Raw genomic sequence first — 26,989 nt, 5'->3', positions numbered from 1 at the left:
ACACAAACCACATTATTAAACACATAGACGGGACCAAGGGACATATAGTAAGGAATCATAAGCCATATAGAAAACACAGATTCGGCTAATGGGAAGAACAAAATAAATGCAACATTACCCTTTGACAAAACTTGCTGGGGTTAAGATGGGGCCTCTAAACTTTTGCTTCTTTTTCCTAGCAGAAATGGCCCCTGATTAACTTAATTTTGTTAGAATATATATATATATATATATATATATATATATATATACTGTGCTCCCGCTCAGGAAGTACAAAGTATGTTAGACACCCACGAAGACTAATGTTACATTTCACTGTTCTAGATGCATGTCCATCATAGGTAGAGGAAATGATCTCACAGATACCGGGTTCCCTATGAACTTAGGATGGACAGGACACTGGATTGGTGGCTGGGATAGTCCCAATAGCAATACGATAAACACATAATTATTTTTTTTAAGGGGAGTAGACCAAGAAGAGAATCACTTCCCCGTAGTGCACAATCCAGTTATCAAATTTTTATAAAATCTTCTCCACCTCTACAAACTCATCTGTCACCAACCTCTATTCTGTTTCTCTACAGTTTCCTCTTCATCTTTTGCGTTCACACAGGGTGGTACAATACATGGACCCAATTACAGTTCAAACTCCACATGCCTAGGTCCTTCAGAGTTCTGCCCGAACCCAGTATATCTCAACAGCACGATAACACCAGTATTACTGCAGTGTGCCTTGTCATGCACAAAGGGTGGAGAATGGGAATACTGGTGAAGGGAAATTTTGTATAGACACTGATATGCCTGTTGGTGAATGGCAAACCTGACATTTTCTTTTTCATTTTATTCTTCCTTCTCTCCCCTAGAGATGTTTCTTTTTTCTTTTCTTTTTTGAGTTATGCTCATGGTACTCTACATTGCAAACACACGATAGTAAATGAAAAAGAAAAAATTGTGTTCCATACAGGAAAAGGCAGTCTGGAGGACAAAGGGGTATGGCCAGGAGTCCTCAGGACTGTGGACAGGTGGACACGGTAAGCCAGTAGCCCCCAGAGCATACCTTCCAAGTCTAGCTGAGATGGCACACGGTCTGACTCATCTAGGCAAAGAGGGTAGGTGCAAGCTGATGAGAGCCTACTGGTGTGCACCAGGATTCTATTCTTATGCAGGTAAGAGAGCAATGACCTGTCTTACTTGCTTGAGGAAGTATATTGGTAAGGCAATACCAACAGAGCCATCCCATATCCCTCCTGCAGAAGGATCTTTTCAGGAAATACAAATCGACTTTGTACAGTTAACACCCTTTAGGAATTATTGTTATGTTTTGGTGTGCACTGATGTTGTCTCAAACTGGGTAGAGGCATTTCCTGCCACCACGGATGCTGCTGTGTTTACCACAAAGAAAAATTGCGCAGAAATTTGTGTGTATATAATGGTACCCCTAGAAGTAGGAGCAAAGCTTGAAATTTTACTATTGTGATCATAGATACTTCCACTAGTATTATGTAGCATCAGAACCACTCACAGATCTTCACTTGACGAATCACCCTCTTCAAAATTTGTTTTTGTTTTGGTTTTGTTATTTGTGTCTTTTTGGGTTGTTTTTGGAAGACAACCTCATGTCATGATTGATCCGCACAATGATCAGAAATACCCCAATGAGGTGACAGTACAGTAACTTATTGAGATGAGCCAGCATTTGAGAACTTGACAAAAGAACTTGAAACTGTTGATTGCTGGTATGCCAAATACTAACTGTCTTGATTGTGAACCAAGAGACTGTGTGATTGTTCTTACGCTCAGGTTGCCTAATAAACAGGTGGGAAGGACCATACCAAGTTTTGTTGACAGCACTATCCCAGTGAAAAAGCTGAGAGAGAGACTTGGGTCCACGATTCCCATTGTAGGAAAGTCGGTAGTCCGGAAGGAACTCGTAAATGGAGTGAGATCGCAAAAGTATCACCAGAGACTCTGTTCCGTGAAGACTGAGAGGCGGCACTGTTGAACACTACCTGAGAGTGCTAAAGGATCACAGAAAGACCAGTTGTTGTAATTGATTTGTTATGGACAAGAGTTGTTTTGTTCTATTTCTCTTTTCTCTCTTTCCCGCTGACAAACATTTTTTTTCAGGACATTCTATTTTTGCAAGGTTTTTTTATGAGGAGTCGAGTGTGGGACTGGAACTGGTTCTGGAGGAAGGAGTGATTTCCTTATAGGATCCCAGGATTAGCCGATCAGTTTGTTAAAATCAGAGAAAAATCAAAGGTCTAGTAGTTATGGAGTTCGGAGGTAATCAAGAACAATCAGACAATGGCTATTCACACATTGCAGATAAAGAGCTCATTAATATATGTGGAAGAAAGGTTTATGAGTGGCTCTCCCCTAACTCCGAAGGTTTATGTTATTTAGGAAGGACACTACTTATAACCCTTGTTCAATTATTAAACAGACCTAGCATACGTTCCAAAAATGGAAACAATGTTCAGAAAATTATAGGAATATGTAGATCATGAAAATTTTATGTCACTTTCACGTTTTGTTTGTGTCTTCTTCATCTACCCAGCAGAACCTACAAAGACGTAGGTACATGTATGTGTGAAATGTTCGTCGCAAATCAGACATTATAGGCCAAAGCACTGTCCCGGCATACTCTATAGGTTGAATGTTGTCCCACACCCAACCAGTGGTCCCGTGACAACCGAGTGCATATAGAGGATGTCTCGTCCTCCTCCCTGTCTTCCCCAAATATAGTCAAGTGTCTGATTTGCGAAATTAATACATACTTGTGCCTAGGTCACCGATTATTGTCTCAAATATTTTTTCTTATGTTAATAACTGATGGCAGTTATTGTTTGCTGCCAAAGGGTGGACTGTCGAAGTCAAAAATATTACATAGAAAGAACATACAAACTCTACACACATATAAGTCGCTATACTTGCAAATACACGCAGCAAGTACAGCAATATATGGTAACACACGCATTTACACGGACATGCCACAGAGATGGATTCGACACTTATTTCATACAGTACATAATTATAATAATATCAAGCGCCAGACATCATGATGATTTAAAATTATATAATGAAGTAATGTCATGTATGTGTATTATTTGAATGAAGCAAGATACACCTGTCATATTTTGTATTTAAGCAACCAGATTAATGTGTAGATTTATTTGATACTTGTTATTAAGTTGTAGGACATTGCAATAAATAGTTATGATTAAATGTATGAAAGCTAAAATCACTCTTATTAGTACAATGGACAGGAAACTCAGGCCAGCCCCTTTTGATGTCTGACTTGGCTGAACCTGTTCAGCATACAAACAGACTAGTGACTCATCATGAATGAGAAAGTTCCCTCCCCCAAACTAGATAACACATTGCTGATCACACAGGAGTTAGTTGCTGTTTTGTCTCAGACGATGATGGAGATGCTGTCTGCCCAGTTCCTGCATGATTTTACAGAGAGAGAGAGAGTTATATGGAGAGACTTTTATACAAGAAAGATATGGTGATGTATTTGCTGGCCTGTAACTGTAACTGTATGTAACTGTATGTATTTATTGCTTACTGTATGACTTGTAACCATGTGACTATAGGTATACTGTACATTGTAATATATTGAATCCATATCCTTTTAATAACAAATATATACATCAATAAGCTTTGGAACTCATATAATGTGTGGGTTTATTGTTTTCTCTTATGGGATGCAGTGTTTTGCTATGTATAGCGCACATTCATGGCACATGGTAATAAGAGGTGCAGGCGTTTACAATATATATTAGAGTGGGCATTTTAAATATATGTGAGAAAGCAATTTGGTATTTACACCCCGCATGTCAGGGAAGAAGATCGTAGCTGTGCTAAATTTAGCACTGCTATGATCAACTCGGAATGACCCCCCTTGTCTCTTTATAGAAGAACATTACATAAAAATATTGTGTGCGTGGTCAGTGGGCAGTGGTGGGCGGAGCTTTGGATAATGTGGGAGGAGCTACAGTGCCACACACCGTAATGTCCATTACACAATATGCCACACAACGTAATGCCTTGCTCGTTGCCAGGGGTTTCCTGTTCTTTGCCAGGGGTCTCATTCTCATTGCCAAAGTTTTCCTGCTCGCTGCCAGGGGTTTCTTGCTCATTGCCAGAGGTTTCTTGCTCATTGCCAGGAGTCTCATGCTTGTTGCCAGGGATTTCATGCTCATTGCCAGGAGTCTCATACTTGTTGCCAGGGATTTCATGCTCATTGCCAGGAGTCTCATGCTTGTTGCCAGGGATTTCATGCTCATTGCCAGGAGTCTCATACTTGTTGCCAGGGATTTCTTGCTCATTGCCAGGAGTCTCATACTTGTTGCCAGGGATTTCTTGCTCATTGCCAGGAGTCTCATGCTCATTGCTAGGGATTTCTTGTTCATTGCCAGGAGTCTCATGCTTGTTGCCAGGGATTTCATGCTCATTGCCAGGAGTCTCATACTTGTTGCCAGGGGTTTCTTGCTCATTGCCAGGCGTCTCATGCTTGTTGCCAGGGATTTCTTGCTCATTGCCAGGAGTCTCATGCTTGTTGCCAGGGATTTCATGCTCATTGCCAGGAGTCTCATACTTGTTGCCAGGGATTTCATGCTGATTGACGGGGATTTCCTGCTCATTTGCACAAGTCTCATGCTCATTGTCAGGGTCTTACCTCTAATGCCTGTCCCCTCCTCTGCGGCGGACATTATTAGAGGTTTTTTTTTTAAACTGCTACTGCGCTCTCAAGCTACTGTGGGAGCTGCAAGTACTATCGTTATGCTTCCTCACACCTGCACCCGCCCTCCCAAAGAAGAAAACCATTGCTGTGACATTCCGGAATGGCGTTTCTGGTGATGTCATTTTTCAGAACATTTTCAGGAACAGCGTTCCAGAGCATTCTGGATGAAAAATAGCCCCGTGTGTGGTACCCCGGTAATTGGCATGGACATGAATTAGTTAGGTGTAGATGAGCTGAGATGGCTGCCCCAGAGGACTTACCTTTTTCTCTGGCAACTCCACAAGGTTTATCCACCTCAGGCTGTAGCAGAGAGGCTAGACCCATGCACACTGTAAAATGACAAAATGTGACAGCCTTGAGAAATAGAATATTTATTAAAGGGGGGAGAGTAGGAGGATTTAGGTCATGTCTGATGAAAATAATGACCCCCATACATATAACAGGACAAAAGGAATATAGCAATTACAACACACTGTAGTTTGCAATATAGTAGTGATAGGCAACGGGCAATAACTCTTTCCAATAGTTAAACATGCTTCTTAATATTAACTGCTGCAGCACTTCCTTGGCTATAACTAGGGAAAATGCAATTACTAAATTGTCTCAATTTACTACTCTATATATTCCTGAATCCAGGGAACAGTAGCTTTGGATTTCCAATTATAAGGCACAATAAACACAGTTCCATTTTAAATTTGGCAATTATCTTCAGCGCTTCACAGTATTTCAGTCCCAAAGGCTCTTTACTCAGCTTATGGTTCATACTGTGGGTGGGATGTATCAACATACATCGCCACCCTCGCTGCCTATCGCAGCGATGTTGATGGCATATGTACTAAAATATGCAATCAATATCGTAATGCGGTGACACCTTACCGGGCTCTTCACCTGCTCCCCTGCCGGGAAGCAGGCAGCAGGCTGTCCCCGGTGCCTCCTCGTCACCCCTGCAGCCGGAAGGACCTCCGGCTGCGTTGTTAGTGGGAGGAGATTACCTTCTTGTTCCAAGCATCTTGGCGGAAGGTATGCCGGAGGGGAGGGGTCTGCGGCGGGGGCGGCGGCTGGCGATAATAAGCCCATAGGCTTCTATAGGGTATCGCCATCCAAAGATGGCGATACCCTGAGCGGCGAAAACGCGGCAGTCGGGTGTTTGTACATAAAAAAATGCGATAAAACCCCCGAAAATTGGGGTTTTATCGCATTTTCCCTTTAGTACATCCCGCCCAATATGTCTTCTTCTCTTTACACTCAGGCACTATTGAAATAGCAACTAAAACAAGATGTCTGCACAAAGTCTCTTGCACAAGTCAGGTTTACACAGTACTGTCAATATGCTTCATAATATACTTTTAATATCTCTCAGCAGATCTCAGTATGTCTCAAGAATTTACAGTATATGCCAATTGTTCTCAGTATCTCTCATATACTCTCAATTGTACTTTAACAGTTCTCAGTTTCACTTAATTCCCAGTGGCTCTGTAAGGATGTCTCCATTTTACAGATTTTATGTTTACTCACTCACAGCTTCCACGGATCTCAGCTGAGGCTCCCCGTGCGTGTGAGCACACCATCAGCAGGAACTCAGTGGTGTGTGTTGTGCAAATGTGCCATAGCAGCTTGGGTGTAGCAGATGGCTTGGGTGTCAGATCTCAGCACCTGAAGTACAGTAGCACCAGGCACCCAGTGTCGGGACCACCTGCTCCCAGCATCGATCAAACGTCAATTTTAAACTTGGCGTCGGGTGCAAGCCAACTGCAGCATGTGGACCCGTAGCCAATAGAACGCGGTGGTGGGCTTTTGAATTTGATACCACTCGCGAGTCAATCAGAAGTGGCTATAGCAAGCCCATCATGGCTCATCACATCAGATCTCAACCAATTCAGTGTCTGATGTCAGATGCCACTGAGCAGACGTTTTCAGTTTGGTGCGGCATTTGGAGAGTGAGGACGTCAGATCATGAGCTCCAGCGGCCGCAGAAGAGACCAGAAGCTGGTGAGTGCAGCCTTTGAGGATCCTTTGGCTGCTGAGCTTTGAGGTAATTGCAGAAAAGCAACGAGTGAGCGCCCATAAGTGAAATTTGGGATCTGAGGCCAAAAGCGCCCTTGATGATTTTCACTTAAGCCCTAAATCCCATTTTTTTTTAGCAAGTTCCAGGATTGGTGGGAGTGATGGTCTGCTTCGAAGAAGAACAGCACCCACATTTTATTCTTCCTTCTAGATCTGTAGGTTTTGTACAGCCTGCACAGGAGGACTGTCTGTCTGCCACATGTTCTGATGCTGGGAGAGGGTGACTCCAGGTAGGCCAAAATGCTACACCTGCACTGCAACAGGCAACACTACCCTACCGTTCCTCTTACATCTGTCACCCTCACCCCTTCAGCAATAATGCTTTTCCCAGTCTCTTTCCTCTAAGGAGACGTGTGGTGCCCAGAGCCAACTCTACCATTAGGCAGCTTTAGGCAGCTGCCTAGGGTACCAGAAGTTAAGGGGCACCACTGAATCTGCCAATTATAAAGTTAAGGATGTCTCTTGAGAGAGTCCTTTTTCATACTTAATGCAAGAGACAGCTGTGGAAGTTATAAAAAGCCATGTCCACACTTTCACCCGAGAGGCTGGGAAGAGGTATTGGTGGTGATAATGGGGTAGGGTGTCGGGGGGGAGGGGGGAGGTAGGGGGTGTCAGTGGGCATAAGAATTGCCTAGAGTGCCCAGAAACCTTGCACCTACCCTGGAGGCGCCTCACTGCCCTCTGTACTCCACTACCCGGCATCTCAACTGCGCATCTGCAACCAGAGCAGTCGAGAGCCGGGCTGGGCCCATGTACTTTTCAAGGGGCATGGTCTAATCACAGGAGGTGTGGTCATGTACCCTTAGAAAAAAATACTGAAAAATATTGTATTTTAAGCACCTCCATGGCCACACTGCAGCCCAGTACACAGCAGAGTGTGATGAACTGAGGAGACGAACTGCATCCGCTGCGGTCAGGTAAGGGTAAGGGGGCCTGGGCCCCTACTTGACCCTCACTGGGTCCCTCCATCAGACCTGGGCTCGGGTAATTTGTACCCTCTCCCCCCCTCTCTCGACACCACGGTCTGCAACCAGTAACTCCTGGTTCTGTTGCTAGTTTGTCTGTGTTTAGGCATTTAGCAGCTCCACCTAGTGGCAGCCTCCTAAATTACAATATTCATTGACTCCCATGGAGCCAGCAGTATCACATATGTATAAAAGATCAAATAATACTGCCTTTAGGAAAAGCCCACATTGTAACTGATAATATGGAAGTGAGAAGGAATCATCTGTAGACTATCAGACTATATGTATGTATAGTTAAATGAATAAGAACTAAGGGGCAGATGTATTAACCTGGCGAAGGCATAAGGAAGTGATAAACCAGTGATAAATGCAATGTGATACACGTAACAGCCAATCAGCTCCAATATGTAAATTAACAGGAGGTGATTGTCTGTTGCGTTTATCACCTTGCATTTATCACTGGTTTATCACTTCCTTATGCCGTCTCCAGGTTAATACATCTGCTCCTAAGTAACAAACCTATCAAATTTATCTGAAAAGTGAATTAGGGTCCAATTCAGAGGTGGGCACAGAAGGACACCCAGAAGTGCCTATTGGTGGTTGCCTGTCTGTCCGCTGTAAACCCCTTCCCTAGTGTACATTCATGCTAGCAAATTTGTAAGGACTGAGATGCCTACGTTCCATGTCCACTCGCACAGTAATATCATAGCTTCCAACTTTAGATCCACCCAGGGAGGAATGACAGCGCCCGAAATTGAGGGTGTGACTTAGCGACAAGGGGCATGTTCTCAATTGTAACACTGCTTCATAGATCAGCGACACCCCCCCCCCCCCTCCCCGATTTTGTTGTGCTGGGGGCTTGCCCAGCACACCAGGAGCCGGTGCTGCGGTGTTAGAGTTTCCTCTCCAATACCCCCCCACCAAACACACACAACACCCTTGGGACTCTGCGGCCCACAGGAGGGACAATACTAGAAAAACTGAACTGAGCCGCTGGAATCGAGACAGTTGAGAGGTATGCAATACCGATTGCCACCATCGGTTTCACCTGCGCAGCAGATGTAGTTTCTCCATCTATGGCCTCCTATTCCTGCAGCTGTGCCTTTGTGAATGCAGCCGCTTTCACTGGCATCCCTCACCCTCAAAATATCATAATTACTAGCGTTCAAAGACTAGGCTGGTAACACAAAAACTGGTGGATGCTTTTTAAATGAATGCTACTTTAAACATCGGGCCAGGAACCCGCCAATGTCTGCAGCTCACAGGCTATCACATTTACGCTCTGGATGTAAGAGCAAATATGCTTTATTGCAGCTGTATCTTCTGTACCTACAGTAGCATAAGATAGGTGCTAGTGTGCACCAAGGCTGCAACGGGGGAGTAACGCACCCTGTGCCGGACCCTCCCCCAAACACGTGATGTCATAGCATCACAGCGAAGGTCGGAATCCCAGCGGCTCTGCATTGCATGCCAAATACAGGTGCCACAGTTTAGCAACAGTGCCAACCCCAGTCTCTGCACCCAGGACAGTGACCCCGCTCACCCAACTCTAGTTGCGCCCAAGGTGCAAACTAATGATGATGATGATGACTTTTAGCAAACCCGGCCCATATTTTGCAGACGCAGCTACAGTCATATCTCCAGCTACATCTGGGCAGAAGAACACATTGTTCTGTGCATGCTTCTTGTTGTAAGCAATGCATGCCCGATTTACTTCTCTGTATCAAGCCCATAGTCCTCTGTGTCCTGCATATTATACAGCCGCCAAAGGAAAGCTTGGCAAAGGGACACAGTTTTTTTGTATTTTTTTTTTTTTTGTTAATAACAAAAGTTTCTTTGAACATGAATAAATATTTGAGCATCTGTGCTGTAATGTAACCGCCAGACGCTGCGCACGTCCTGAGCCAGGCATAGTAACGACAATGCATCCATCTCATTGTGCCCTGCTGGTTGTTCAGATGCCGATGTCCAAACAGAAGCATGGAGCGTCTCGTGGAAAGCTGGGAAACCAATTACATCAGAAAGCATATTGCTATGTTAGAGATGGTAATTCTAGGCCAGGCTAGAGCATAATACGGAAATAGCAGCAGTCACAGTGAAATGAATGACAGCTGGCTGTATGGGATGCAGTGTTGTGTTATTCTCACAGACAATGTGTCTTTTGTCGAAGTTGTGACTATGAGGGTGATTCTTATTTGGGAGCAAATCAAAGAGAGCAGGTAACTGTGCACCTGGACAAACCATGCTGCAATGCCAGGGGGGCAAATACATTTACTATTTTGCATGCAGGGTAAGTACTGGCTGCTTTTACGCGTAGCCCATAGATGCTAGGCAGCTTGTTTTTAACACAGTCATTTAGATTTCAGTATGCCTACCCAAATGTGACTCTCTCTGCACATGTTACATCTGCCCCACTTGCAGTCAGCATGGTTTTACCAAGGTGCAAAGTTACTGGCTCTTTTTACTTAGCTGTCATCTCAGAAATAGGCCCGTTATGGTAATGCTAGTAATTGCTCTTCCCTTGCTGTACTAGTATTATTAGACTTACCATACGATCCCTGGGACACTAAAGTATTACACAGGTTCTCTGGCTGGCTGACTTCAGGCCTGCATTTCACCTGATTTTAATCCGCCACAGAACCGGTGTAATCCCTGAGCTTCCCGGTTTAAAGGTATGATATGGTAAGCCTAATTAATACTTGCCTATCCACGGAAAGGTGGGCACACCTCTCCCCATCTAACTGCTTGCACCTCCCCCACCTCGGCCTCCCACCACAGAGCACAAGTGGTTGGCCCAAGGGGACCCGTTCATGCGATTAATTACATCATCATAGACCAGACCCCCGCTATACAATGCCTGTTTTCTCAGCACTGTACAGCAGGGGGCAGAGCCATAATGACGCAATTGTGCCACCACGCCACCCAAACAGTGGAGGAGGGCAGCCAAGTCAGTAAGCATTAGAGATGTGCGCCACCTCAAGTCTCAGTGTTTGGGTTTAAGGTCTGCATCTCCTTTGTGTTTTGGATCTGTATTGGTTTTGCCAAAACCACCCTTGCGGGTTTTGGATCTTTTTTTTTATTTTTTTTAGAAAAATCATAAAAACAGCTAAAATTACAGAATGTTTTTGGTTCTACAGTATTATTAACCTCAATAACATTCATTATCACTCATTTCTAGTCAATTTTGACCACCTCACAATATTGTTTCATCCAGCGCCAGATCTTGCAGGTTTTGGAATCCACTTAAGGGAGCCGCAGCTGGGACTCGGCACAATTTCACTCCCTTTCTGCCGGGATGTCTGCAATATAGTGGAAATGTGTTTAATTAATACAAAAATTAGTTGTGTATATTGGTCAAAAACATATAGAATTATTTACTTGCTACATACCTTGCGTAAAGCTGGCTGAGGCAACCTGAGGCACTCCACCCATTGTTGGCAAACTACTCCAACGGGTGGGTCCTTCTCCAGGTCAAACATAACTTTCAGGAATTGATCCTACATTGAGGCTGAAAATAATATGTACAGATGATTACAGCATCAAAAAATATATATTGTACAATATATATTTTTCATTGTACTGTGGTCAAAATTGCCTGGAAATGAATGTTATTGGGGTTAATAATACTCTAGGAACAAAAAAAAAGGCCAAATCATGTGATTTTAACTTTTTTTGTAAATGTAAAAAACTAAAGACTAAAACTAAATTGAAAATCTTTTTCAAAGTCACAGGGCTTATAAATGCACGTGAACAAAGCACACTAGGGTAAAGCGCACCAAACAGTACAAACAATAGAAGAATATCTGAAAGTGAGTCACACAATACACAATGGGGGTAATTTGGAGTTGATCGTAGATGTGCTAAATTTAGCACATCTACGATCATTTACTCTGACATACGGGGGGACGCCAAGCACAGGGCTAGTTTGCCCCGCATGTCAGGCCCTACCCCCCCATTCCGCACAAGTACAAAAGCATCGCACAGCGGTGATGCTTTTGTACTTGACAAGTAGCTCCCTACCTGCGCAGCTCCTGCGCTGGCAGGGAGCTGCTTGTCGCATCCCAGGTCATAGCGGCTGCATGTGACATCATGTAGCCAGCGCAGCCCCCCCCAACCACCCAGACATGCCTCTGTTGTCTTGACCGCACCCCCAAAATGGCGTCCGAACGCTACCGGACCGCCCTCTCCCGCCCAGCAAACACCTCTGCCTGTCAATCAGGCAGAGTCGATCGCTGGACTGAGATGCCTATCACATCTCTGGCATGCACATGCGCACTGCCGCACACGCGCAGTTCAGACCTGATCGCCCACTGTGCGAAAACGCACAGCTGCGATCAGGTCTGAATTAGCCCCAATGTATTGCTGCTTGTGAACAGCAACTTTAGATGGACACACCACAGCCAATTTACAGCAGAGTACAGCACAGCATACCGCAGCGTGCCAACTATACATTGACTATATACAGAGTACAGCCACTTGTATGTCTGTAGTCTGACACAGCACAACCAATAGAGCAGAGTACAGCATACAGCAATGTGCCCCCCTATACACTGACTATATACAGAGCACAGCCACTTGTAAGTCTGGAGTCTGACACAGCAAAGCCATTACAGCAGCGTACAGCGCAGCATACAGCAGCATACCCCCTTTACACTGACTATATACAGAGCACAGCCACTTGAAAGTCTGAGGTCTGCCACAGCACAGCCAATACAGTAGAATACAGCACAGCATACAGCATTGTGCCCCCTATACACTGACTATATACAGAGTACAGACACTTGTAAGTCTGGAGTCTGACACAGCACAGCCAATACAGCAGAATACAGCGCAGCATACAGCATTGTGCCCCCTATACACTGACTATATACTGAGCCACTTGTTAGTCTGGAGTCTGACACAGCACAACCAATAGAGCAGAGTACAGTGCAGCATACAGCAGTGTGCCCCCTATACACTGACTATATACAGAGCACAGCCACTTGTAAGTCTGGAGTCTGCCACAGCACAGCAAATTCAGCAGTATACAGCACAGCATACAGCAGAGCGCCCTCTATACACTGACTGTATACACAGCACAGCCATCTGTAAGTCTGGAGCCTGGACAGTGGATACAGCACAGCCAATACAGCAGAGTACAGCACAGCATACAGCAGCATGCCCCTTATACACTGACTATATACACAGCACAGCCATCTGTAAGTCTGGAGTCTGACACAGCACAGCCAATACAGCAGAGTACAGCGCAGCATACAGCAGCATGCCCCTCATACACTGACTATGTACTAGAGATGAGCGGGTTTGGTTCCTCGGAATCCGAACCCGCCTGAACTTCAGGTTTTTTTACACGGGGCCGAGCGACTCGGATCTTCCCGCCTTGCTCGGTTAACCCGAGCGCGCCCGAACGTCATCATCCCGCTGTCGGATTCTCGCGAGGCTCGGATTCTATCGCGAGACTCGGATTCTATATAAGGAGCCGCGCGTCGCCGCCATTTTCACACGTGCATTGAGATTGATAGGGAGAGGACGTGGCTGGCGTCCTCTCCGTTTAGACTAGAGTACTAGAGAGAGACACAAATTTTGGGGAGCATATTATCAGGAGGAGTACTACTTGCTGCTGATAGTGTGACCAGTGACCACCAGTTTAATTAATCCGTTCTCTGCCTGATAAAAAACGATACACAGTGTGACACAGTCACATACCATATCTGTGCTCAGCCCAGTGTGCTGCATCATATGTAATACTGTATATCATTATCTGACTGTGCTGAGTGCTCACTGCTCACACAGCTTAATTGTGGGGGAGACTGGGGAGCAGTTATAGCAGGAGTACATATTTTAAGTACAGTGCACACTTTTGCTGCCAGAGTGCCACTGCCAGTGTGACTGACCAGTGACCACTGACCACCAGTATTGTGAGTGTCTGCTGACCACCAGTATAATTGTGATTGTCTGCCTGAAAAAGTTAAACACTCGTCGTGTGGTGTTTTTATAAACGCATTCTGCAGACAGTGTCCAGCAGGTCCGTCATTACATAATATATACCTGTCCGGCTGCAGTACTAGTGTGATATATATATATTTTAATTTTATCTCATTATCATCCAGTCTATATTAGCAGCAGACACAGTACGGTAGTCCACGGCTGTAGCTACCTCTGTGTCGGCAGTCGCTCGTCCATCCATAATTGTATACCACCTACCCGTGGTTTTTGTTTCTATCTTCTTGATACTAGTAGCTTACTTTAGGAGTCTGCAGTGCTGACAGACAGTGTCCAGCAGGTCCGTCATTACATAATATATACCTGTCCGGCTGCAGTACTAGTGTGATATATATATATATTTTAATTTTATCTCATTATCATCCAGTCTATATTAGCAGCAGACACAGTACGGTAGTCCACGGCTGTAGCTACCTCTGTGTCGGCAGTCGCTCGTCCATCCATAATTGTATACCACCTACCCGTGTTTTTTTTTTTCTTTCTATCTTCTTGATACTAGTAGCTTACTTTAGGAGTCTGCAGTGCTGACAGACAATGTCCAGCAGGTCCGTCATTACATAATATATACTTGTCCGGCTGCAGTACTAGTGTGATATATATATATATTTTAATTTTATCTCATAATCATCCAGTCTATATTAGCAGCAGACACAGTACGGTAGTCCACGGCTGTAGCTACCTCTGTGTCGGCAGTCGCTCGTCCATCCATAATTGTATACCACCTACCCGTGGGTTTTTTTTTCTATCTTCTTGATACTAGTAGCTTACTTTAGGAGTCTGCAGTGCTGACAGACAGTGTCCAGCAGGTCCGTCATTACATAATATATACCTGTCCGGCTGCAGTACTAGTGTGATATATATATATATTTTAATTTTATCTCATTATCATCCAGTCTATATTAGCAGCAGACACAGTACGGTAGTCCACGGCTGTAGCTACCTCTGTGTCGGCAGTCGCTCGTCCATCCATAATTGTATACCACCTACCCGTGGTTTTTTTTTTTTTCTATCTTCTTGATACTAGTAGCTTACTTTAGGAGTCTGCAGTGCTGACAGACAGTGTCCAGCAGGTCCGTCATTACATAATATATACCTGTCCGGCTGCAGTACTAGTGTGATATATATATATATTTTAATTTTATCTCATTATCATCCAGTCTATATTAGCAGCAGACACAGTACGGTAGTCCACGGCTGTAGCTACCTCTGTGTCGGTAGTCGCTCGTCCATCCATAATTGTATACCACCTACCCGTGTTTTTTTTTTTTCTATCTTCTTGATACTAGTAGCTTACTTTAGTAGTCTGCAGTGCTGACAGACAGTGTCCAGCAGGTCCGTCATTACATAATATATACCTGTCCGGCTGCAGTACTAGTGTGATATATATATATATATATATATATATATTTTAATTTTATCTCATTATCATCCAGTCTATATTAGCAGCAGACACAGTACGGTAGTCCACGGCTGTAGCTACCTCTGTGTCGGCAGTCGCTCGTCCATCCATAATTGTATACCACCTACCTGTGGTTTTTTTTTTTTCTATCTTCTTGATACTAGTAGCTTACTTTAGGAGTCTGCAGTGCTGACAGACAGTGTCCAGCAGGTCCGTCATTACATAATATATACCTGTCCGGCTGCAGTACTAGTGTGATATATATATATATATATATTTTAATTTTATCTCATTATCATCCAGTCTATATTAGCAGCAGACACAGTACGGTAGTCCACGGCTGTAGCTACCTCTGTGTCGGCAGTCGCTCGTCCATCCATAATTGTATACCACCTACCAGTGTTTTTTTTTTTTTTCTATCTTCTTGATACTAGTAGCTTACTTTAGGAGTCTGCAGTGCTGACAGACAGTGTCCAGCAGGTCCGTCATTACATAATATATACCTGTCCGGCTGCAGTACTAGTGTGATATATATATATATATATATTTTAATTTTATCTCATTATCATCCAGTCTATATTAGCAGCAGACACAGTACGGTAGTCCACGGCTGTAGCTACCTCTGTGTCGGCAGTCGCTCGTCCATCCATAATTGTATACCACCTACCCGTGGGTTTTTTTTTCTATCTTCTTGATACTAGTAGCTTACTTTAGGAGTCTGCAGTGCTGACAGACAGTGTCCAGCAGGTCCGTCATTACATAATATATACCTGTCCGGCTGCAGTACTAGTGTGATATATATATATATTTTAATTTTATCTCATTATCATCCATTCTATATTAGCAGCAGACACAGTACGGTAGTCCACGGCTGTAGCTACCTCTGTGTCGGCAGTCGCTCGTCATCCATAAGTATACTAGTATCCATCCATCTCCATTGTTTACCTGAGGTGCCTTTTAGTTGTGCCTATTAAAATATGGAGAACAAAAATGTTGAGGTTCCAAAAATAGGGAAAGATCAAGATCGACTTCCACCTCGTGCTGAAGCTGCTGCCACTAGTCATGGCCGAGACGATGAAATGCCAGCAACGTCGTCTGCCAAGGCCGATGCCCAATGTCATAGTACAGAGCATGTAAAATCCAAAACACCAAATATCAGTAAAAAAAGGACTCAAAAATCTAAAATAAAATTGTCGGAGGAGAAGCGTAAACTTGCCAATATGCCATTTACCACACGGAGTGGCAAGGAACGGCTGAGGCCCTGGCCTATGTTCATGGCTAGTGGTTCAGCTTCACATGAGGATGGAAGCACTCAGCCTCTCGCTAGAAAAATGAAAAGACTCAAGCTGGCAAAAGCACAGCAAAGAACTGTGCGTTCTTCGAAATCCCAAATCCACAAGGAGAGTCCAATTGTGTCGGTTGCGATGCCTGACCTTCCCAACACTGGACGTGAAGAGCATGCACCTTCCACCATTTGCACGCCCCCTGCAAGTGCTGGAAGGAGCACCCGCAGTCCAGTTCCTGATAGTCAGATTGAAGATGTCAGTTGAAGTACACCAGGATGAGGAGGATATGGGTGTTGCTGGCGCTGGGGAGGAAATTGACAAGGAGGATTCTGATGGTGAGGTGGTTTGTTTAAGTCAGGCACCCGGGGAGACACCTGTTGTCCGTGGGAGGAATATGGCCATTGACATGCCTGGTGAAAATACCAAAAAAATCAGCTCTTCGGTGTGGAAGTATTTCAACAGAAATGCGGACAACATTTGTCAAGCCATGTGTTGCCTTTGTCAAGCTGTAATAAGTAGGGGTAAGGACGTTAACCACCTCGGAACATCCTCCCTTATACGTCACCTGCAGCGCATTCATAATAAGTCAGTGACAAGTTCAAAAACTTTGGGCGACAGCGTAAGCAGTCCACTGACCAGTAAATCCCTTCCTCTTGTAACCAAGCTCACGCAAACCACCCCACCAACTCCCTCAGTGTCAATTTCCTCCTTCCCCAGGAATGCCAATAGTCCTGCAGGCCATGTCACTGGCAATTCTGACGAGTCCTCTCCTGCCTGGGATTCCTCCGATGCATCCTTGCGTGTAACGCCTACTGCTGCTGGCGCTGCTGTTGTTGCTGCTGGGAGTCGATGGTCATCCAAGAGGGGAAGTCGGAAGACCACTTGTACTACTTCCAGTAAGCAATTGACTGTCCAACAGTCCTTTGCGAGGAAGATGAAATATCACAGCAGTCATCCTGTTGCAAAGCGGATAACTGAGGCCTTGACAACTATGTTGGTGTTAGACGTGCGTCCGGTATCCGCCGTTAGTTCACAGGGAACTAGACAATTTCTTGAGGTAGTGTGCCCCCGTTACCAAATACCATCTAGGTTCCACTTCTCTAGGCAGGCGATACCGAGAATGTACACGGACGTCAGAAAAAGACTCACCAGTGTCCTAAAAAATGCAGTTGTACCCAATGTCCACTTAACCACGGACATGTGGACAAGTGGAGCAGGGCAGGGTCAGGACTATATGACTGTGACAGCCCACTGGGTAGATGTATGGACTCCCGCCGCAAGAACAGCAGCGGCGGCACCAGTAGCAGCATCTCGCAAACGCCAACTCTTTCCTAGGCAGGCTACGCTTTGTATCACCGGTTTCCAGAATACGCACACAGCTGAAAACCTCTTACGGCAACTGAGGAAGATCATCGCGGAATGGCTTACCCCAATTGGACTCTCCTGTGGATTTGTGGCATCGGACAACGCCAGCAATATTGTGTGTGCATTAAATATGGGCAAATTCCAGCACGTCCCATGTTTTGCACATACCTTGAATTTGGTGGTGCAGAATTATTTAAAAAACGAGAGGGGCGTGCAAGAGATGCTGTCGGTGGCCAGAAGAATTGCAGGACACTTTCGGCGTACAGGCACCACGTACAGAAGACTGGAGCACCACCAAAAACGCCTGAACCTGCCCTGTCATCATCTGAAGCAAGAAGTGGTAACGAGGTGGAATTCAACCCTATATATGCTTCAGAGGTTGGAGGAGCAGCAAAAGGCCATTCAAGCCTATACAATTGAGCACGATATAGGAGGTGGAATGCACCTGTCTCAAGCGCAGTGGAGAATGATTTCAACGTTGTGCAAGGTTCTGCTGCCCTTTGAACATGCCACACGTGAAGTCAGTTCAGACACTGCCAGCCTGAGTCAGGTCATTCCCCTCATCAGGCTTTTGCAGAAGAAGCTGGAGACATTGAAGGAGGAGCTAACACAGAGCGATTCCGCTAGGCATGTGGGACTTGTGGATGGAGCCCTTAATTCGCTTAACAAGGATTCACGGGTGGTCAATCTGTTGAAATCAGAGCACTACATTTTGGCCACCGTGCTCGATCCTAGATTTAAAACCTACCTTGGATCTCTCTTTCCGGCAGACACAAGTCTGCTGGGGTTCAAAGACCTGCTGGTGAGAAAATTGTCAAGTCAAGCGGAACGCGACCTGTCAACATCTCCTCCTTCACATTCTCCCGCAACTGGGGGTGCGAGGAAAAGGCTCAGAATTCCGAGCCCACCCGCTGGCGGTGATGCAGGGCAGTCTGGAGCGACTGCTGATGCTGACATCTGGTCCAGACTGAAGGACCTGCCAACGATTACGGATACGGACATGTCGTCTACTGGCACTGCATATGATTCTCTCCCCATTGAAAGAATGGTGGAGGATTATATGAGTGACCGCATCCAAGTAGGCACGTCAGACAGTCCGTACTTATACTGGCAGGAAAAAGAGGCAATTTGGAGGCCCTTGCACAAACTGGCTTTATTCTACCTAAGTTGCCCTCCCACAAGTGTGTACTCCGAAAGAGTGTTTAGTGCCGCCGCTCACCTTGTCAGCAATCGGCGTACGAGGTTACTTCCAGAAAATGTGGAGAAGATGATGTTCATTAAAATGAATTATAATCAATTCCTCCGTGGAGACATTGACCAGCAGCAATTGCCTCCACAAAGTACACAGGGAGCTGAGATGGTGGATTCCAGTGGGGGCGAATTGATAATCTGTGAGGAGGGGGATGTACACGGTGATATATCGGAGGATGATGATGAGGTGGACATCTTGCCTCTGTAGAGCCAGTTTGTGCAAGGAGAGATTAATTGCTTCTTTTTTGGTGGGGGTCCAAACCAACCCGTCATTTCAGTCACAGTCGTGTGGCAGACCCTGTCACTGAAATGATGGGTTGGTTAAAGTGTGCATGTCCTGTTTATACAACATAAGGGTGGGTGGGAGGGCCCAAGGACAATTCCATCTTGCACCTCTTTTTTCTTTCATTTTTCTTTGCGTCATGTGCTGTTTGGGGAGTATTTTTTTGAAGGGCCATCCTGCGTGACACTGCAGTGCCACTCCTAGATGGGCCAGGTGTTTGTGTCGGCCACTAGGGTCGCTTATCTTACTCACACAGCTACCTCATTGCGCCTCTTTTTTTCTTTGCGTCATGTGCTGTTTGGGGAGTGTTTTTTGGAAGGGCCATCCTGCGTGACACTGCAGTGCCACTCCTAGATGGGCCAGGTGTTTGTGTCGGCCACTAGGGTCGCTTATCTTACTCACACAGCTACCTCATTGCGCCTCTTTTTTTCTTTGCGTCATGTGCTGTTTAAGGAGAGTTTTTTGGAAGTACCATCCTGCGTGACACTGCAGTGCCACTCCTAGATGGGCCAGGTGTTTGTGTCGGCCACTAGGGTCGCTTATCTTACTCACACAGCTACCTCATTGCGCCTCTTTTTTTCTTTGCGTCATGTGCTGTTTGGGGAGTGTTTTTTGGAAGGGCCATCCTGCGTGACACTGCAGTGCCACTCCTAGATGGGCCAGGTGTTTGTGTCGGCCACTAGGGTCGCTTATCTTACTCACACAGCTACCTCATTGCGCCTCTTTTTTTCTTTGCGTCATGTGCTGTTTGGGGAGTGTTTTTTGGAAGGGCCATCCTGCGTGACACTGCAGTGCCACTCCTAGATGGGCCAGGTGTTTGTGTCGGCCACTAGGGTCGCTTAGCTTACTCACACAGCTACCTCATTGCGCCTCTTTTTTTCTTTGCGTCATGTGCTGTTTGGGGAGTGTTGTTTGGAAGGGCCATCCTGCGTGACACTGCAGTGCCACTCCTAGATGGGCCAGGTGTTTGTGTCGGCCACTAGGGTCGCTTAGCTTACTCACACAGCTACTTCATTGCGCCTCTTTTTTTCTTTGTGTCATGTGCTGTTTGGGGAGTGTTTTTTGGAAGGGCCATCCTGCGTGACACTGCAGTGCCACTCCTAGATGGGCCAGGTGTTTGTGTCGGCCACTAGGGTCGCTTAGCTTACTCACACAGCTACCTCATTGCGCCTCTTTTTTTCTTTGCATCATGTGCTGTTTGGGGAGTGTTTTTTGGAAGGGCCATCCTGCGTGACACTGCAGTGCCACTCCTAGATGGGCCAGGTGTTTGTGTCGGCCACTAGGGTCGCTTAGCTTAGTCATCCAGCGACCTCGGTGCAAATTTTAGGACTAAAAATAATATTGTGAGGTGTGAGGTGTTCAGAATAGACTGAAAATGAGTGGAAATTATGGTTTTTGAGGTTAATAATACTTTGGGATCAAAATGACCCCTAAATTCTATGATTTAAGCTGTTTTTTAGTGTTTTTTGAAAAAAAACACCCGAATCCAAAACACACCCGAATCCGACAAAAAAAATTCGGTGAGGTTTTGCCAAAACGCGGTCGAACCCAAAACACGGCCGCGGAACCGAACCCAAAACCAAAACACAAAACCCGAAAAATTTCAAGTGCACATCTCTACTATGTACAGAGCACAGCCACTTGTAAGTCTGAAGTCTGGACAGTGGACACAGCCTGGGCCGGACTACCAATGGGATGGGTGGAGCTGAAGCTCCAGGCCCCCCATGAAAATAGGCTCAGATGGTGCTGGTAGACCTTAGTGACAAGAAAAAAAATATTTTTTGTTTCTGTCACCACCGTCAGTGGCAACCGAAGCCCTTTGCGTCATGTGCTGTTTGGGGAGTATTTTTTTGAAGGGCCATCCTGCGTGACACTGCAGTGCCACTCCTAGATGGGCCACGCCACCTAGTGTCCGACTCCACATACACTTCAGTAGTGCAGTGCAGCTGAATGACCTCCCAGCACCTCTGTGTGGATGCAGTGCAGTGCTGAGAGGCTGGCCGCGGGCTGAGGTGGTCTGGCCCCTCCCCTCCACTCAGGTCATGTTTCCTCTCCCTCCTCCTCTCAGACGCTGCCGTGTGCTGTTGCCGTGGCTCAAAGCTGTGAGATCCAAACGACGGGTATCCGCTGCTGCCGGCACCACTGATGGGGACCCGCTGCTGCCGGCGCCCTTGATGGGGACCCGCTGCTATCAAAGGTGTAAAGTGCTGCCTGTACAGGGAGAGGAAGAGGGAGGGGATGCCTGGTCACATGTTAACAAAGTGCCACCTGTACAGGGGTTAGGGGAGGCCTATTGATTTATGGAATCATTTATAAATTATATTAATTTTTAATATATCATAAAAGATTATTAATGTATGGATATATTTTAATTAATATGCATTTATCATATCTGCAAATATATTATGTCAGGCTTTACAAACTAAGTGGCTGACAAATATATGCAGTCCTTATACATATGACTTATGAAATGATTAAGTTATGATTCCTTAAAGAGAGTTCAAACTGTGATGTGATTGACAGGAAGTGGGTGTTTCTGGGCAGAAACTGGCCGTTTTATGGGTGTGTGTGAAAAAACGCTGCCGTTTCTGGGAAAAACGCGGGAGTGGCTGGAGAAACGGGGGAGTGTCTGGGCGAACGCTGGGAGTGTTTGTGACGTCAAACCAGGAACGAAACTGACTGAACTGATCGCAGATGCCGAGTAAGTGTGGAGCTACTCAGAAACTGCTAAGAAGTGTCTATTCGCAATTTTTTGCTAATCTTTCGTTCGCAATTTTACTATGCTAAGATTCACTCCCAGTAGGCGGCGGCTTAGCATGTGCAAAGCTGCTGAAAGCAGCTTGCGAGCGAACAACTCGAAATGACCACCATGGTTTTGCCCAACTGCTAGCAAAGTTCCTGCTGCGATCAACTTAGAATTACCCCCAATATTTTTTTGCCTCGGGTGTTAGCATCAACAATTGGGACCTGTTGGTACAGTGGAAGTTCAATAGATCTTGTGTTGTCATTGTCTCGGGCCTGCAGTATAACTGGGCAATAGATACAGTAGTTTATAATTGCCAAAGTGCTGTATTGCAAATCCTTATTCTGATCTAAATGTACACCTGTGGATTCCAGTGTCCATTGAATTGTAAAAACATTCTTTGTTATACTGTGACCTCTCTAGGCTAATTTACGGCTTGAGCAAAATAGATTTGTTCCCTACACAATGTCTCACAATTTTGCAGTAAAACACAAATATATATCTATATACATTATACACACATATACAAATCATTATTTCTTAAATTATCTAAACATAACCTCATACATTCAAACTTATTTAATCTATTTCTCACTATAAAATATATTTCCATCCTGTTCACTATGGTTAGGATTAGTGATGAGCGGGTTCGGTTCCTCGGAAACCGAACCCACCCGAACTTCACCCATTTTACACGGGTCCGAGGCAGACTCGGATTCTCCCGTATGGCTCGGTTAACCCGAGCGCGCCCGAACGTCATCATCCCGCTGTCGGATTCTCGCGAGATTCGGATTCTATATAAGCAGCCGCGCGTCGCCGCCATTTTCACTCGTGCATTGGAAATGTTAGGGAGAGGACGTGGCTGGCGTCCTCTCCGTTTATTGTTGAACTTGATTGTGCTTTATTGCTTAATTGTGGGGAGGACTGGGGAGCAGCTGTATAATATAGGAGGAGTACAGTGCAGAGTTTTGCTGATCAGTGACCACCAGTTATCTGTTCTCTGCCTGAAAAACGCTCCATATCTGTGCTCAGTGTGCTGCATATATCTGTGCTCACACTGCTTAATTGTGGGGACTGGGGAGCAGCTGTATTATATAGCAGGAGTACAGTGCAGAGTTTTGCTGACAGTGACCACCAGTATACGTTGTCGTCTGCCTGAAAAAAACTCCATATCTGTGCTCAGTGTGCTGCTTTATTGTGGGGACTGGGGACCACCAGTATAATATTATATAGGAGGAGTACAGTGCAGAGTTTTGCTGACCAGTGACCACCAGTATACGTTGTCTGCCTGAAAAACACTCCATATCTGTGCTGAATTGTAGACAGTATATAGTAGGAGTACAGTGTATAATTTTGCAGACCATCAGTATATAATATATAGGAGTACGGTACAGAAGGCCACTGCTGTACCTACCTCTGTGTCGTCAAGTATACTATCCATCCATACCTGTGGTGCATTTCAGTTTTGCACAGTTTGCTGACCACCAGTATATAATATATAGCAATACGGTACAGTAGGCCACTGCTGTACCTACCTCTGTGTCGTCAAGTATACTATCCATCCATACCTGTGGTGCATTTCATTTTTGCACAGTTTGCTGACCACCAGTATATAATATATAGCAGTACGGTACAGTAGGCCACTGCTGTACCTACCTCTAAGTCGTCAAGTATACTATCCATCCATACCTGTGGTGCATTTCAGTTTTGCACAGTTTGCTGACCACCAGTATATAATATATATAGCAGTACGGTACAGTAGGCCACTGCTGTACCTACCTCTTTGTCGTCAAGTATACTATCCATCCATACCTGTGGTGCATTTCAATTTTGCACAGTTTGCTGACCACCAGTATATAATATATATAGCAGTACGGTACAGTAGGCCACAGCTGTACCTACCTCTGTGTCGTCAAGTATACTATCCATCCATATCTGTGGTGCATTTCAGTTTTGCACAGTTTGCTGACCACCAGTATATAATATATAGCATTACGGTTCAGTAGGCCACTGCTGTACCTACCTCTGTGTCATCAAGTATACTATCCCCATCCATACCTGTGGTGCATTTCAGTTTTGCACAGTTTGCTGACCACCAGTATATAATATATAGCAGTACGGTACAGTAGGCCACTGCTGTACCTACCTCTGTGTCGTCAAGTATACTATCCATCCATACCTGTGGTGCATTTCAGTTTTACACAGTTTGCTGACCACTAGTATATAATATATAGCATTACGGTACAGTAGGCCACTGCTGTACCTACCTCTGTGTCGTCAAGTATACTATCCATCCATACCTGTGGTGCATTTCAGTTTTGCACAGTTTGCTGACCACCAGTATATAATATATAGCAGTACGGTACAGAAGGCCACTGCTGTACCTACCTCTGTGTCGTCAAGTATACTATCCATCCATACCTGTGGTGCATTTCATTTTTGTACAGTTTGCTGACCACCAGTATATAATATATAGCAGTACGGTACAGTAGGCCACTGCTGTACCTACCTCTGTGTCATCAAGTATACTATCCATCCATACCTGTGGTGCATTTCATTTTTGCACAGTTTGCTGACCACCAGTATATAATATATAGCAGTACGGTACAGTAGGACACTGCTGTACCTACCTCTGTGTCATCAAGTATACTATCCATCCATACCTGTGGTGCATTTCATTTTTGCACAGTTTGCTGATCACCAGTATATAATATATAGCAGTACGGTACAGTAGGCCACTGCTGTACCTACCTCTGTGTCGTCAAGTATACTATCCATCCATACCTGTGGTGCATTTCAGTTTTGCACAGTTTGCTGACCACCAGTATATAATATATAGCAGTACGGTACAGTAGGCCACTGCTGTACCTACCTCTGTGTCGTCAAGTATACTATCCATCCATACCTGTGGTGCATTTCAGTTTTGCACAGTTTGCTGACCACCAGTATATAATATATAGCATTACGGTACAGTAGGCCACTGCTGTACCTACCTCTGTGTCGTCAAGTATACTATCCATCCATACCTGTGGTGCATTTCATTTTTGTACAGTTTGCTGACCACCAGTATATAATATATAGCAGTACGGTACAGTAGGCCACTGCTGTACCTACCTCTGTGTCATCAAGTATACTATCCATCCATACCTGTGGTGCATTTCATTTTTGCACAGTTTGCTGACCACCAGTATATAATATATAGCAGTACGGTACAGTAGGCCACTGCTGTACCTACCTCTAAGTCGTCAAGTATACTATCCATCCATACCTGTGGTGCAATTCAGTTTTGCACAGTTTGCTGACCACCAGTATATAATATATATAGCAGTACGGTACAGTAGGCCACTGCTGTACCTACCTCTGTGTCGTCAAGTATACTATCCATCCATACCTGTGGTGCATTTCATTTTTGCACAGTTTGCTGACCACCAGTATATAATATATAGCAGTACGGTACAGTAGACCACTGCTGTACCTACCTCTGTGTCGTCAAGTATACTATCCATCCATACCTGTGGTGCATTTCAGTTTTGCACAGTTTGCTGACCACCAGTATATAATATATAGCATTACGGTACAGTAGGCCACTGCTGTACCTACCTCTGTGTCGTCAAGTATACTATCCATCCATACCTGTGGTGCATTTCAGTTTTGCACAGTTTGCTGACCACCAGTATATAATATATAGCAGTACGGTACAGTAGGCCACTGCTGTACCTACCTCTGTGTCGTCAAGTATACTATCCATCCATACCTGTGGTGCATTTCAGTTTTGCACAGTTTGCTGACCACCAGTATATAATATATAGCATTACGGTACAGTAGGCCACTGCTGTACCTACCTCTGTGTCGTCAAGTATACTATCCATCCATACCTGTGGTGCATTTCATTTTTGTACAGTTTGCTGACCACCAGTATATAATATATAGCAGTACGGTACAGTAGGCCACTGCTGTACCTACCTCTGTCATCAAGTATACTATCCATCCATACCTGTGGTGCATTTCATTTTTGCACAGTTTGCTGACCACCAGTATATAATATATAGCAGTACGGTACAGTAGGACACTGCTGTACCTACCTCTGTGTCGTCAAGTATACTATCCATCCATACCTGTGGTGCATTTCAGTTTTGCACAGTTTGCTGACCACCAGTATATAATATATAGCATTACGGTACAGTAGGCCACTGCTGTACCTACCTCTGTGTCGTCAAGTATACTATCCATCCATACCTGTGGTGCATTTCAGTTTTGCACAGTTTGCTGACCACCAGTATATAATATATAGCAGTACGGTACAGTAGGCCACTGCTGTACCTACCTCTGTGTCGTCAAGTATACTATCCATCCATACCTGTGGTGCATTTCAGTTTTGCACAGTTTGCTGACCACCAGTATATAATATATAGCATTACGGTACAGTAGGCCACTGCTGTACCTACCTCTGTGTCGTCAATTATACTATCCATCCATACCTGTGGTGCATTTCAGTTTTGCACAGTTTGCTGACCACCAGTATATAATATATAGCAGTACGGTACAGTAGGCCACTGCTGTACTTACCTCTGTGTCGTCAAGTATACTATCCATCCATACCTGTGGTGCATTTCAGTTTTGCACAGTTTGCTGACCACCAGTATATAATATATAGCAGTACGGTACAGTAGGCCACTGCTGTACCTACCTCTGTGTCGTCAAGTATACTATCCATCCATACCTGTGGTGCATTTCAGTTTTGCACAGTTTGCTGACCACCAGTATATAATATATAGCATTACGGTACAGTAGGCCACTGCTGTACCTACCTCTGTGTCGTCAAGTATACTATCCATCCATACCTGTGGTGCATTTCAGTTTTGCACAGTTTGCTGACCACC

General features: G+C 45.0%; 1 protein-coding gene and 1 long non-coding RNA gene across 2 annotated transcripts in view; one reads left to right on the top strand and one right to left on the bottom strand.

Moving 5' to 3' along the window:
* The window catches only part of CTNNA2 (catenin alpha 2), a 2,737,142-nt gene that overhangs the window by 14,555 nt on the left and 2,695,598 nt on the right, over positions 1 to 26,989 (top strand). The gene's annotated exons all lie outside the window — the stretch shown is intronic.
* The window catches only part of LOC135017836 (uncharacterized), a 79,313-nt gene continuing 63,201 nt past the window's right edge, over positions 10,878 to 26,989 (bottom strand). The window contains exons 2-3 of the long non-coding RNA XR_010215666.1: positions 11,172 to 11,290; positions 10,878 to 11,081 (exon numbers count right to left, since the gene is read on the bottom strand). This is a non-coding gene — a long non-coding RNA (uncharacterized LOC135017836). The remainder of the gene's footprint in view (positions 11,082 to 11,171; positions 11,291 to 26,989) is intronic.

This window comes from Pseudophryne corroboree, chromosome 1 (genome assembly GCF_028390025.1).
Source record: "Pseudophryne corroboree isolate aPseCor3 chromosome 1, aPseCor3.hap2, whole genome shotgun sequence".
Taxonomy (NCBI): domain Eukaryota; kingdom Metazoa; phylum Chordata; class Amphibia; order Anura; family Myobatrachidae; genus Pseudophryne; species Pseudophryne corroboree.
The sequence above is the reverse complement of the archived record's forward strand: the minus strand, read 5'-3'. Positions and strand labels throughout refer to the sequence as shown.